The sequence below is a fragment of the Palaemon carinicauda genome, chromosome 45 (genome assembly GCF_036898095.1).
Source record: "Palaemon carinicauda isolate YSFRI2023 chromosome 45, ASM3689809v2, whole genome shotgun sequence".
Taxonomy (NCBI): Eukaryota; Metazoa; Arthropoda; class Malacostraca; order Decapoda; family Palaemonidae; genus Palaemon; species Palaemon carinicauda.
The window spans coordinates 11,860,676-11,875,675 of NC_090769.1; positions in this window are offsets into that span (position 1 = coordinate 11,860,676).

A 15,000-nucleotide genomic window follows, 5' to 3' on the forward strand; every position below is an offset into this window, starting at 1 on the left:
ATATATATATATGTGTGTGTGTGTGTGTGTGTGTGTGTGTACGCTTGTCTCTGTAAATCTAAGTGTGTCCTTTTTATTATTTATTGCATATTAATTTATAACGTTATAATTTATAGCAAATATGGTGAAAATAAATCGTAATTCACAGGTTTAGTGCGAATATATAAAGGTTTCTGCTTTAAATCTGAACCTTGGAAGTACCTTGAACGCTTCAAACCAGTAGATCGCAGAACCCTACGGGTGTTGCACGCCCCTTTACAAACTAGATAGTTACATGGAACTATGATATCCCTAATTGTGATAGAACTGTGACCATAACAATGGCAAAAAATATTAGCCTTGATATTCATAATGAAAAATATATGATAAAAAAATGGTACGCTTTATTGATCGTGAATTTTATTGCTTTGACATGTAGAATTATGACGGTGTTAATCGCATTAATTTTTTTTTGTTATTAATGATAATAATAATGTTGATTTTGGCAATATTCATATTTTTCAATTCATAATTTAATTTATTATTAAATGAGTACCATAGGATTTATATTAACGATAAATGAAAGAATAATTTATTTAATAAGTAGGTGAACAACGACTGATATGAACTTAAAGTTTTGATAAATATGATAACATAAAACAATGATATCCTGCAATAACTCTTCGATGTGTGAATTATAATTTTCCTTACTCAAACATTCTTCATTTTCTTAATTGGTCCTTTTACTTCCAGTCATATATAGATTTTTTGTTTTTTGTTTTTTTTAGCAAGTTTCGTTGTATGAGTAATCTCCACGATTCTTTCTCCTTTAATGAATTGCCGTGTAAAGATATATTCTCTTTTCCAATATAGAGAATAAATATATATTGTCTTTCACTTTATATGACAAGTTCGTTTTCTAAATTGACCCAACATTTAGATATTAAATATGTGTTTCTTGCCGTATTATAGATCATTATAAGCAACATTTATTATTTATGAACCTAAGTTAATAAAACAATTTTTTTTCATTATCGCTTCGTTTTATTAACTCTTTTTATCGGTTTTATTAGATACCCATAAAAAATTTATTATTTCAATTACCTCCGATCAGTTAATAATTAAATGATTTTTTTTTTAATTATGTTCGATAAGTTAATAGTTTTATGAAATAAAAAGTACGTTTTTATCATTTTCAAATAAAGACCTACAAACAAAGCATATTCCTTGACGTCAAAAAAAAAAAAAAATGTATATGGTTTTATTAGGTAGTCATAAGAAATGATTTTTTTCAATTATGTCCGAGAAGTTAATAGTTTTATGAAATAAAAAGTACGTTTTTATCATTTTCAAATAAAGACTTACAAACAAAACATATTCCTTAACGTCAAAAAAAAAAAAAAAAAAAATGTATATGGTTTTATTAGGTAGTCATAAGAAATTAATTTTTTCAATTATGTCCGATAAGTTAATAGTTTTATGAAATAAAAAATACGTTTATATCATTTTCAAATGAAGGGCTATAAACAAAACATATTCCTTAACGTAAAAAAAAAAAAAAGAAAAAAAAATTGTTTTATTAGGTAGTCATAAGAAATTCATTATTTCAGTTATGTCCGATAAGTTAATAGTGTTATGAAATAAAAAGTACTTTTATATAATTTTCAAATAAAGAGCTATAAACAAAAAATATTCCTTAACGTCAAAAAAGAAAAAATTTTTTTTTTAGGTAGTCATAAGAAATTAATTTTTTCAATTATGTCCGATAAGTTGATAGTTTTATGAAGTAAAAAGTACGTTTGTATAATTTTCAAATAAAGACCTACAAACAAAACATATTCCTTGACGTCAAAAAAAAAAAAAAAAGAAAAAAAAATGTATATGGTTTTATTAGGTAGTCATAAGAAATTAATTTTTTCAATTATGTCCGATAAGTTAATAGTTTTATGAAATAAAAAATACGTTTATATCATTTTCAAATGAAGGGCTATAAACAAAACATATTCCTTAACGTCAAAAAAAAAAAAAAAAAAAAAAAAAAAAAAAAAAAAAAAAGAAGTTTTATTAGGTAGTCATAGGAAATGAATTTTTTTCAATTATGCCTGATAAGTTAATAGTTTTATGAAATAAGAAATATGTTTTTATAATTTCCAAATGAAGACCTACAAACAAAACATTCCTTAACGTCAAAAAAAAAAAATTTTTTAGTTAACCGTAAAAAAATTATTTATTTCAATTATATCAGAAAAGTTAGTTTTATTAAAAAAAAAAAAAAAGAAAAAAGATTCAAATGAACTATAAACAAAACATGTCCTTTACCGTCAAGAAAAATGGCTACGCAAAAATATATTTATTCTCTTTGCCCTTATAATGACAGACAACATAAAGAAAGTTCTTATTTTCTTCATCCTTATAATAAACAGCTATATAAATCGCTGCCAATATGAAAGCAAACGTCCGGATCGCACAATTAAATGTAATTTATGTCGGGGCGAGACTTTTGGCGACCCAAGAGCGATTTATTCGAAAGTCACTCGAGTGTGATTTACGTGCACGCAATGTCACCGATAAAACAATACGGGGTATTAAGGTTGAATTTCTCGTTGAATGCATTATTATTATTATTATTATTATTATTATTATTATTATTATTATTATTATTATTATTATTATTATTATTATTATTATTATTATTATTATTACTAGCCAAGCTACAACCATAGTTGGAAAAGCAAGATGCTATAAGCCCAAGGGTTTCAATACGGAAAATAGCCCAGTGAGGAAAGGAAATAAGGAAATAAATAAATGATGAGAATATATTAACAATAATCTAAAAACAGTGACAACGTCAAAACAGATATGTCCTATTTAAACTATTAAGAACGTCAAAAACAGATATGTCCTATTCAAACTATTAAGAACGTCAAAAACAGATATGTCCTATTTAAACTATTAAGAACGTCAAAAACAGATATGTCATATATAAACTATAAAGAGACTCATGTCAGCCTGGTCAACACAAAAACATTTCCTCCAACTTTGAACTTCTGAAGTTCTACTGATTCAACTACCCGATTAGGGTAGTGGTATTTTCTGGGTGGAATTTTGCGTTGATTAAGTTGAGGTTCATCTAAGATTAAGTTTTTAAAGTATGAATTTGAGAAAAAAAAAAATTCTTTAAAGTAAATTCTTGTTATATCATAGGAAACTATGCTGATAAGAGAAATAAATTTATTCAGTTTTTAAGGTATAAATGTGGTAAAAAAAAATCTTTAAAACTGATCAAGATGCAGTTTTTAAAGTATGAATTTGAGAGAAAAAAAATTCTTTTAAATAAATTTTTGTTAGATCATAGGAATTTATGCTGATAAGAGAAATAAGTTTATACAATTTTTAAGGTTTAAATGTGGTAAAAAAATCTTTAAAACAAATTCTTGTTAGGTCATGGGAATTTATGCTGATAAGAGAAAAAAGTTTATACAGTTTTTAAAGTATGAATTTGAGAAAAAAAAATCTTTAAAATAAAATCTTGTGAGATAATAGGAATTTATGCTGATAAGAGAAATAAGTTTATACAGTTTTTAAAGTATGAATTTGAGAAAAAAAATTCTTTAAAATAAATTCTTGTTTAGTAATAGGAATGTATGCTGACAAGAGAAATAAGTTTATATAGGTTTTAAAGTGTGAATTTGAGAATAATAACTTCTTTTAAATAAATTTTTGTTAGATCAAAGGAAATTATGCTGATAAGAGAAATAACTTTATACAGTTTTTAAAGTATGAATTTGAGGAAAAAAATTCTTTTAAATAAATTCTTGTTAGATCAAAGGAATTTATGCTAATAAGAGAAATAAATTGATATTTTTTTTTTTCAAATCTGCGTTAAAACAGAAAGATGCAGTTTTTGGGTAATAATTTGGCGGATATTTGTTTTCTTTAAAGAAAATCCTTGTTAGAGCAAATGAATTTATGTCGATACGAAAAATAGATTTATATATATTTTTCGAAATCACGTAAAAACAGCAGGATACAGTTTTTAAAGTATGATTTTAACAAAACATACAAAATCTTTCAACCAAATCCTTGTTAGATCACAGGAATTTATCCCGATATGAGAAATAAATTTATATTTTTTTCGATTCCGCGTTAGAGCATTAAGATACTGTTTTCAAAGTATGAATTTGATAAAAAAAAAAAAAATCTTTGAAACAAATCCTTATTAGGTCATAGGAATTTATGACGATGAGAGAAATAAATTAATATTTACTTCGAATCAAGATACAGTTTTTAAGGTATAAATTTCACAGATTTATTTTCTTTAAAGAAAATCCTCGTTAGAGCAAATGAATTTATGCTGATAAGAGAAATAAATTTATAGTTTTTCTGAATCGGTGACATAACAACAAGATGCAGTTTTAGGATATTAATTTGACACCTTTTTTAAAGCAAATCCTCGTTAGGGCAATTGAATTTATTCCGATAAGAAAAATAAATTCATATATTTTTTTTTTCAAATCCGCGCTAGCTCATAAATTCTGGGTTGATGCCCTTCGTGTTAATAATATGTCATATAATTTTTTCCTACAGATTTATGACTAAGTTTACGGGTATTTATAATTGTTGATATATGAAATAACAATATACACATTTGCATAAGCATGTCATCTTTAGTCTAAATTATAATGTAAGGCAACGAATATGACCTGGTATATAGTTGAAGAAACACACCGGTGGTGTCTCGTGTGTGTGTGTGTGTGTGTGTGTGTTTAACATACATGGACATAGATCTATAACTGTGGGATGAGATAGATCGTAAATGCATTCTAATATGACTTGTGTTTGAGGACCATACAGTATTGATCAAGGAGAGTGAAGAGAAACAGAAGAGACCAGAACAAAAGTTTTAATAATTTTCCACCTGAAGAAAGTGAAGATTAAAACAGTAGTAAGACTATGAGAGCCAATTAAACCAGAGAAAAGAAACGTTGAAATTTGATAAAAAGGATGAAAGTATGGAAGTAGTTAATTGAAATAGTTATCTGGTTAAAAAAAAAAAAATATTCAGATGCCAAGATGAGAGTAGGCGAGTCACGGAATAGGTAAAGCATAGTAGGCAATAAGATATGAGATAATGATTGTAAGGAACCATAGAATATACATTGACCAAGATCAGAATGCAAAAAGGTGATGTCAAATCAGTGCTATGTAAATTCCACCCACGAAAGTTTCACCTCAAAAAAATCCTTCTACGAAAATTTCACCCCTGGAATATGCCACCCATGAAGATTCTACCCGCGAAAATATGACAAAAAATTTTTAATAAAAGATTTTCATTCCTGTTTCGAATACAGGCTTTCACCCACTTATTCATTTTCAATTGATATTTTATTATTTTCATCCTTTATTATCTAACGGATTAATTTATTCTTTATTCTATTCAATTATTCAATCGTATACCGTATATCGTATAGATTGTTATAGCCTAAAATTCTTTAAGTAAAAGTAATATAGAAAAGCAGATGAAGTAAAACAAATTTTATTCTTAAAATAAGTTCAACATATTTCTAAAGCAATCTTTTAATATCAATTTAAAACGAACATGTAGTTAAAGAATATAGTTAATACTTTCTAATGTAAGTTGTGCCTTATACCTTTCAGAAATTCCATAATGCAGGATGGTTGATAATTTTCAACCACAGTATATTCTAAGTCTTTCATTTGTAGACTTATATTTCTTTATTTTTTTGCGACGCCTCATCTCTAAAAATTAGCTACTTTTGTTTTTGGAAGTGCCTGTTTGTGCACTGCAAAACAGCGTCCACAATTTGGATGAATGCTTGTATAGAGGCTCTTAATAATTTATAGAAACCCTCTACGTAATTTTTTGTATTTGGGTCATTTACAGTACATTCTCTTACATTCCAAATTTCTCTCTGGAAAAGAGGTTCTACTCTTCTTTCCCCTCTTCCAAGCTGAATACCAACATATGCTTGTTCAATATAGGAAATAAAATCTGCCTATATTCGTCTTCCGAAAACAGTTCAAAAGCATCAACAACATCCTAACTAGGTAAAAATGCCAAAACACTAAAATACTTCACTCTGTTACGGTGGCCGATGTGATAACGTCCCTGACTTGTAAACGCCAGACTGGGATTCGAGTCCCGCTCAAACGTGTTAGTTTCTTTGGTTGCTGCAACCTTCCCAGCCTTGTGAGCTAAGGAGGGAAGATGGTTTGGGGGAGCCTATAATTACTATCTGCTGAGTCATTAGCAGCCATTGCCTGGTCCGCCTTGGTCTTAGCTTGGTTGGGGGGGATAGGGGGCCTTGGGTGCTGATCATATATATATATATATATATATATATATATATATATATATATATATATATATATATATATATATATATATATATATGGTCAGTCTCTAGGGCATTGTCCTGCTCGATAGGGCAATGTCACTGTCCCTTGCCCATGCCATTAATGAGCAGCCTTTAAACCTTTTAAAGAAGAGTTAGTGTTGTATTGTGCCTGTTTGCCTAATTCATAAACCTTACGCAAACATAACTGACCAGTAAGAAAGCAGCATCCTGAAATATGATTCAGTACTTTAAAAGACTGCTCTGAAAGCTTTGTGCAAAGCTAGTTCGAAATCCATATTACATTACACTGGACCATTGTTTGGACGTAAATTACGAATAGCTGTAAAAAGACATTGGTAGGTGGCCTCTTGTTTATTAGGCAACAGAGCAAAAGCACGCGAGAAACACCTCTCTTTAGGGACAAAATAGACCGTGAACAGCTGTGTCCAGAGATTGGGGGAAGCTAAATGTTCCATCGCAGGACCATATATTACCCTCTAATAAATCACCCAATCCCGATTCAGTTCCAAATATAAGAGTACGGTCCTTATCGTCTCTGCCACTATCATAAGCTAAAAAATAGCGGTCCATCAGGAAGATATTTAAATGAATCTGGAATTTCATATCCTGTGCGACATGTCGGAAACTCAATAATCTTTAACCATTCCACTGCCAATGGTGAATTCAACAAAACTTCTGATGCAGCAAAATCTTTCAAGACCACACAAAACCTTGCTTGTTGATATCTATTGGAAAGTTCTTATCAAGACCTTTCCAATGTATACCAACTTGTGTTATTTTTATGATGTTTTTAAAAGATGTTTCTCTTTTTCAAATTTTGACTAATGTATCAATGCCAGTGAAAGGGTTAAAGTAGTCTGTCTCCAGTTCTCAATATTACAGGAAAGAGTGGACACAAATGCTTTTTTGTTGACCAGGCGGACATAGTCTTTTTATAGTTTATTTATGACATATTTGTTTTTGATGTTGTTGATAGTTTATTATATGACATGTCTGTTTTGACGTTGTTTCTTATTTTAGAATGATTTATTGTTAATTTGTTCTCTTCATTTATTTATTTCCTTATTTCCTTTCCTCACTGGGCTATTTTTCCCTGTTGGAGCCCCTGGGCTTATAGTATCTTGCTTTTCTAACTAGGGTTGTAGCTTGGATAGTAATAATAATAATAATAATAATAACTGTGATTTTGCTTCTGTGTCTAAAGGTCGAATTGCGCTGGAAATTATTCCTCTTGTTGATGTTCTACCTCCGCCATAAATTGTTTCGCGCATTGAACCCATAGCGACTCGTGTTTCAGTTTGTGATTGTGAAGCAGGATGCGTATGCTTACCAGAACTACAAATCACTGTTGGTTCATTTCAGTTGGATTTCATATGGATACGGACCTTGCATCGCCAGAAAATTTTTGTTTTTGCAGGATTATCTTAATGCGTCTCATAGGCTATATATATAGAGTTTTCCTCGTCACCCAATTTCTTTCTTTATCCACTTGTAATAAATGTTAGCGCTATTAGATAGGACGTCATTATAATGATGTATAACTTATTTTAGAGTTCCTCTCGTTACTGATCCCTTCAAGGCTAAGCTTAGGAATTCTGAACACATCAGCATAATGTAATACGGTTATTTAAAATGAAACATATGTGGAATATTCGTTAGGGGGAATTTTCTAAAGGGGAAATTTCGTGGGTAGAATTCCCATGGCTGAAATTTTCGTGAGTGAAATTTCCATGGATGAAATTTTCGTGAGTGGAATTTTCTGGGTGGAATTTTCGTGGATGGAACTTTTGGACCACCGTCAAATCCAGGTACATCGATAGAGGGAGAGTATGGATGTTGAATGAAAAAGAAAATTATATCTATAAAAATCAATTGTCCTCTTTAAATACCAGGCAAAATAAGAATTTATATTGCAGGAAATGGTAGAATAAGTGTTATGATGGTAAGAAGATTATAATGAGTAGAAGGAGGCATCACTGTTTTAAGATGGTTTGACCATGTGTTAAGAATGAAGATGAAAATGGTGTAAAATTTTTAAGCAATAGGAGGAATATGAGAAAAGCCAAAGCCATGGCCTCTGTACCATGGTCTTCCACTGTCTTGGGTTAGAGTTCTCTTGCTTGAGGGTACACTCGGGCACACTGTTCTATCTTGTTTTGTTAAAGTTTTTATAGTTTATACAGGAAATATTTATTTTGATGTTACTATTTTTAAAACATTTTATTTTTCCTTATTTCCTTTCCTCACTGGGCTATTTTCCCTGTTGGGGCCCCTGGGCTTATAGCATCCTGCTTTTCCAACTAGGGTTGTAGCTTAGCATTTAATAATAATAATAATAATAATAATAATAATAAATGATGAATAGGTGGGAAGAAAGTCGAAACGGATAATCCTTTTATGTGATTTTATAATAAAGAATAAGGGTTGGTGTTAATATATATAGAAATATAATTACATAGATATGTATATATACAGTATTGATATGTGTATGCAGAGAGAGAGAGAGAGAGAGAGAGAGAGAGAGAGAGAGAGAGAGAGAGAGAGAGAGAGAGAGAGATGCACATATTTCCATTAAGAAAATCGATATAACTCCACGCATGTCCATGTACATTCCAGTTTCGAGTGCAAGTTGTTTTCAGATCGTCACTGAAAATAATGTTTAGTAATACACGCCTCCCTTATTGTCTTCCTTATTATAAACCTCATTATCAAGCTTTATTAGATTCCTCCCCGGCCCAACTTTTTGTCGACTTCGGTGGTTAAAACCCTGACAACAACAGAGAGTCCAGAGTCATGAATGAAGCGAGAACAACATCCTTCCAGTTCGTCATGTACGAAACGAACACACAAGCCTTAACCGCAGCTTCCCCTCCGCCAGCTCGATTGCTATCCTGCGAATATCGCTATATAATAAGAGAGCTTCACGATAGCCCGATACTATTACGATAGCGTCTCAGGCCTGTCCATCATGAGTCGCCGATTGACAGTGACAGGCTGATGTCTGCAGCCGAGGGAACTGGTTACTGGAGCATGGAAACTGGAAAAGGTCAGCCGGGCGCACCCCGCGCTGGAGTGATGGGACCTCCCGAGGTGGACCAGGGGTAAATTTCTGGGGTTTTGCGTCTTTTTTAACATATAAGAATCCTGGTTTTTAATCATTTAGTTCTTTAAAAATTTCATTTATTTCTGAATCTTTGATTTCTTTTATGGAACACCAAGAGACTGGAATATGCATCTAGGTAGAAAATTCATCGGAATTTTTACTAATTTCTTTTTAACTTTTTTAGGTTATATAGCTTATCTATCGATAGCTATAAGGCAAATTAAAAGCCCATGTCTAAAAAAAATAATTTACATAGACTTGAATTTTATGATAATAGCAATTATTTAATCTCTTTAGATTCTATGCATAAAATCACATGCTAGTGAAAGTCTCCAGACTAAATTTCGATGTGAAATAGCGAGAGTTCCATTATTTCTAACACACACACACACACACACACACACACACACACACATATATATATATATATATATATATATATATATATATGAATATATATTTATATACGTTTGTGTGTGTGTGTGTGTGTTATATAGTACTTGAATATATTATTTTACGTTTACAATGAATAAATGAAATCTTGGTGGCGTCTAAAAATCGAACAGCATCTCTCCTGCCAAACTGAGCTCCAGCTAGTTTTTCTGTGATCCTGAAAACTAATTAACTGGGGCTCAGTTTATCCGGAGAAAATGCTGTCTTCGATTTTTAGACGCCACTTGATATATATATATATATATATATATATATATATATATATATATATATATATATATATGTATATTTATATACATATATATATATATATATATATATATATATATATTTATATATATGTATATATATATATATATATATATGTATATATATATTACATATATACATATATAATATATATATATATATGTATATGTATTTATATATATATATATATATATATATATATGTATGTATATATATATATATATATATATATATATATATATATATGTATATATATATATTACATATATACATATATAATATATATATATGTATATGTATTTATACATATATATATATATATATATATATATATATATATATATATATATATATATATATATATGTATGTATATATTTATATATATATATATATATATATGTATTTATACAAAATATATATATATATATATATATATATATATATATATATATATACATATATACTGACTTAAACTATTTATTTATTTATTTACTCTTCTGGTCTATCTTCTAGAGTATTCTTTCAGTCAACATTCATTTATACGATTAATTTTAAGCTTTTCGGTTCAAAGACGAGAGACATTCCATAATACACCAGCTGGCTCAAAATGTCGTCGCTCGTTCATCTTTATATCTTTGAAATTTATGAAATAACGACTGCGAAATTAGTTACGGCAGACAGACGAATACTGGGAACTTGTAGATAAAGGTCACGGATACAAAGAGATGAAAGTTTAAGCCTATAATGATACGGAGAAAAAATTGTTTGTTTCTCTCCGTCTTGAAGTGTCATACTTGGCAATAATTTTGGAGTCTCCAAAATTAACTTAAGAGGTAACAATACAATAAGCCTTTTTTGAGTCTAAAATTAACTTTCGAGAAGACCAGGAGGTAACAGCTTAAATAAGCCACAAAGAAAGATACCTCTTACCATAGACTTTTTCCAATGGAATTTTTTTAAATGAATGTATATGTGATTAATTACTAATGGTTTTTTTTTGACATTTGAAATGAAGGAAAGGATGCACCTCTCGCCATGGAATTTTCCATTGGATATTGTAAAATTAATAATTATGTGATTAATTGCTAAAGCGTTTTTTTTTTTTTTTTTTTTTTTACACACTGACACAATGGAATAAAAGATGGTATGAAGAGGGTCTAACATGAACAGGGATTGCTCCCTTCCACAAAACAATTTGATGAAACTGGAGTTTTCTTAACGATTTATTTTAATGTGGTTTTTGTTCTTAATCTTCTCATCTAGTTTATTTCCTCATTTCCTTTCCTCACTGGGCTATTCTCCTTGTTGGAGCCCTTGGGCTTATAGCATCTTGCTTTTCCAACTAGGGTTGTAGCTTAGTAAGCAATAATAATAATAATAATAATAATAATAATAATAATAATAATAATAATAATAATAATAATAATAATAATAATAATAATAATAATAATAATGATGATGATGATAATTATGATTAAAGTTATAAATCTTGTCTTTAGAATAGCATCTTTACATAAAATTAACAATTAATGGAAACAGACGAACGGATAAATGAAGATAGAGCGAAAGAATGGAAGAAAATAGATGGTAATTTTTTTTTATTTATTTTTTTTTTTTATTTAGATAGCCAGTACATGTTGGCAAGTATATCTTGATTCTGCCTTTGAGATTTTTATCTCATTCAAAAGACTGAAACTTATGTATCACTCCTTTTCTGTCAGTCCGCCGGTACTCTCTTATCTCTGTTTCCTGTATTTGGCCTGTTTAGTTATTCCATCAAATAAAAAACTGTTTTTTTACGGCGAAAGATAAATATCTTATTATCAAAGAAATTCATATGGTAGGCTACGCTCGGAATCCTGTTATTATCTTTTGTATCCTATTATGCAGGATGTCTTATCTTAATGGTTCATGCAACTCTTGCCTACAGTTTTTAAGGGTTACGTATATCCGATCCACATCTCACGAACTTCACATCACTATGAGCACCAAATGTCTCTAACTTTGGCTTACCCTAAGCTGGTATCCTTCACGAATTTGGAAGAAGAAACATGGGATTGTAAATCTTGTATTTGACACCGATTTGTACTGTTTGTCTTTTTTTTTCTAATGAATGTTTGATTGGTTTATTAATACTTATATCATTGCAAAGGAATGGATATGTTGGTGGCAGATTATGCTTTTTTTTTTTTTTTTTTTTTTTTTTTTAGTCGTATGAAAAGGTTGGATATCATTAGTAATAAGAAAAAATAAATTTGTCCGTCAAACCTAAATTGTTTTTAAACGAACAACGCAAGATCCACATCATTGTTTCGAACGATAATGCTTTTTTATTGCATCTTCAGTTGCATTGATTAACATTTATAGAAACATGCAAAAGCTAAAAGATCAATTAAAGCCTCTTTTTACTTCACATATTTTCTGAATATGTCGATGTTCAGAGTTCTGTCATGTTTACCTTTCTTGCAGTAGCTCATTGCGTATCCTCAAATTCAGATCCGTATTTTACTGATTTACTTTCCATAATTATCTACAACGTTGTATGTATTGTCAAACGAAAAACCATTTATAATTTTCTGATAAACTTTACTTCTCTCTACATGTATGTATCTCTGGTTTTCTGCTGAAAACCTTTAGGGGTTACTTTTTTAAAGGAAAGTAGTCTATGACATGCAATATAGTTATGTAGTAATGAGATGGAAATAAATTATAATCTATTTCATAACACCAAAATCAACATTCATTATACCCTGCTGAAAAAGACACACGATCTTAAGGGAGTTTAGCATCCTCAGATATAATAAATTTTCTAGAAGTGTATAAATTGTAAATAGCACGTTCACGAGAATCTCATATTTAGATTAGTTGATTATCATCATTACTTTCCATAGCATTGATCGCTTTCGACAATCACATTCCCCATTACCGTTTGCACCGCATCGCTAATGCCTATTGCAAGAGATCTCCACGCCTAAGGTACCTTCCAGACGACAGAGCAAATGTTCGTCGAACAAAACTGTTACTGGAACACCTTGAAAAGAGGGAATAGCCGTCAACATTTGCTCTGCGAACGAGAAAAGAGGTTGTATAGACAGTGGGATATGGTATCCCTTGTCTTGCGGTTGGACTATTTAGTCAAAGGTTAGGCCTACTGCTAATAACTTTGGTTGATGACTGCAAGGGATTACGATCGTAAAATAATAATAATAATAATAATAAATGATTAGGCTTGCAACGAATAGTCGCTCAAATAGTGTAATTATCTCATTCCATTTTACGGTAATTTTTTTATTTCACTTTTTGTTGCCATATCAGGTTTCATATTCTCTCTTATTTGAAGCCCACTTCGAACCATTTTGATATGGTAACACCTTTGTTCGTCTGGAAGGTCCCTAACCCTCCCTTCTTATCCGGGCTTAGTATGGGCGGACATGCATGTACTCTCAATTGTATTCTTCTTAGAAACTATATAAGAAGAAGTTCACATCCTCCTCCTGCCTTGAGACAAGAGGCTTCGAGTCTTTTCGGACGTACCGGAGGTTAATTATCCTTCTTCGAGAATTTTTCTCCCGAAGAACAGTTAAGTCCAAACTTCAGGCCAAAGTTCGAGCGGAAAAATGTACCATTGTTTCAAGTAATTATGAATAATTACCGTGTCCTTAATTGAGTGAAGAAAAAAAAAACTTTGCCAGCCTTGAACAAATTAAAAACCGAGGAAAGAATTTTTCCGACGAACGTTTATTCTTTAGCATTTCAAAGTCCATTTTTTTTTCTTTCTAAGATGGACAGAGAGATAGACAGCGACAGATAGGCAGACAATAAACAGATGCACAGATAGACAAAGACAGATAGACAACGACGGATAGACAGCGAAAGATAGACATACAACAAACAGAGATAGATAGACAAACACTAAACAGAGACAGATAGACAGCGACAGATAGACAGACAATAAACAGAGACAGATGGACAGAAAATAAACAGATAGACAGCGACAGATAGACAGACAATAAAAAGAGACAGATTAACAGCGAAAGATAGACAGACAATAAACAGACAGTTGGACAGAAAATAAACAGAGACAGATAGACAGCGACAGATAGACAGACGTAAAACAGAGACAGATAGACATACAATAAACAGAGACAGATAGACAGCGACAGATAGACAGCGACAGATAGACAGACAAAAAAAACAGATACAGATAGACAGACAATAAACAGCGACAGATAAACGGACAGATAGACAGACAAAAACAGAGACAGATAGACAGGCAGACACAGAGAAATCACAGTACCATACCAGCAACAAAATCCAAAGAGGAACAGATAAAATCATTTTCAATGTCGGTACAGGAATCCGTTCCAACGATAATTACGGCAAAACAAACCGCGGTAGGACACCAACAGTTGTATCGCCAGCGTCAGCGTCTCTAACAGATGCAGCTGCAGGTAAGGCAGCGTAAACAACAACAACAACAACAACAACAACAACAAGAGAACTCCCAAGAGACGGCAACTTTGTACGCATCAATTGCAGTGCCGAGGAGGCGATGGTGGAACTCGTGTTAACTGGTAATTGTTGTGGAAATTATTGTAGTGTCTTCATTACAATCAGGAGTACGATTGTCTCCGGCACACCGTCCTCCTCCTCCTCCTCCTCTTCCTCCTCCTCCTCCTCCTCCTCGTCCTAATCCTCCTCCTCCTCCTCCTCCTCCTCCTCACTTCTCTCCACGGTCTCACTGTAGTCCACAGTTTATTTGAGTAATGTTCATACGAAGACGTAAATATAAAGAAAAAAAATATGAAAATCTAAATGGAATAAGATGATTAAAA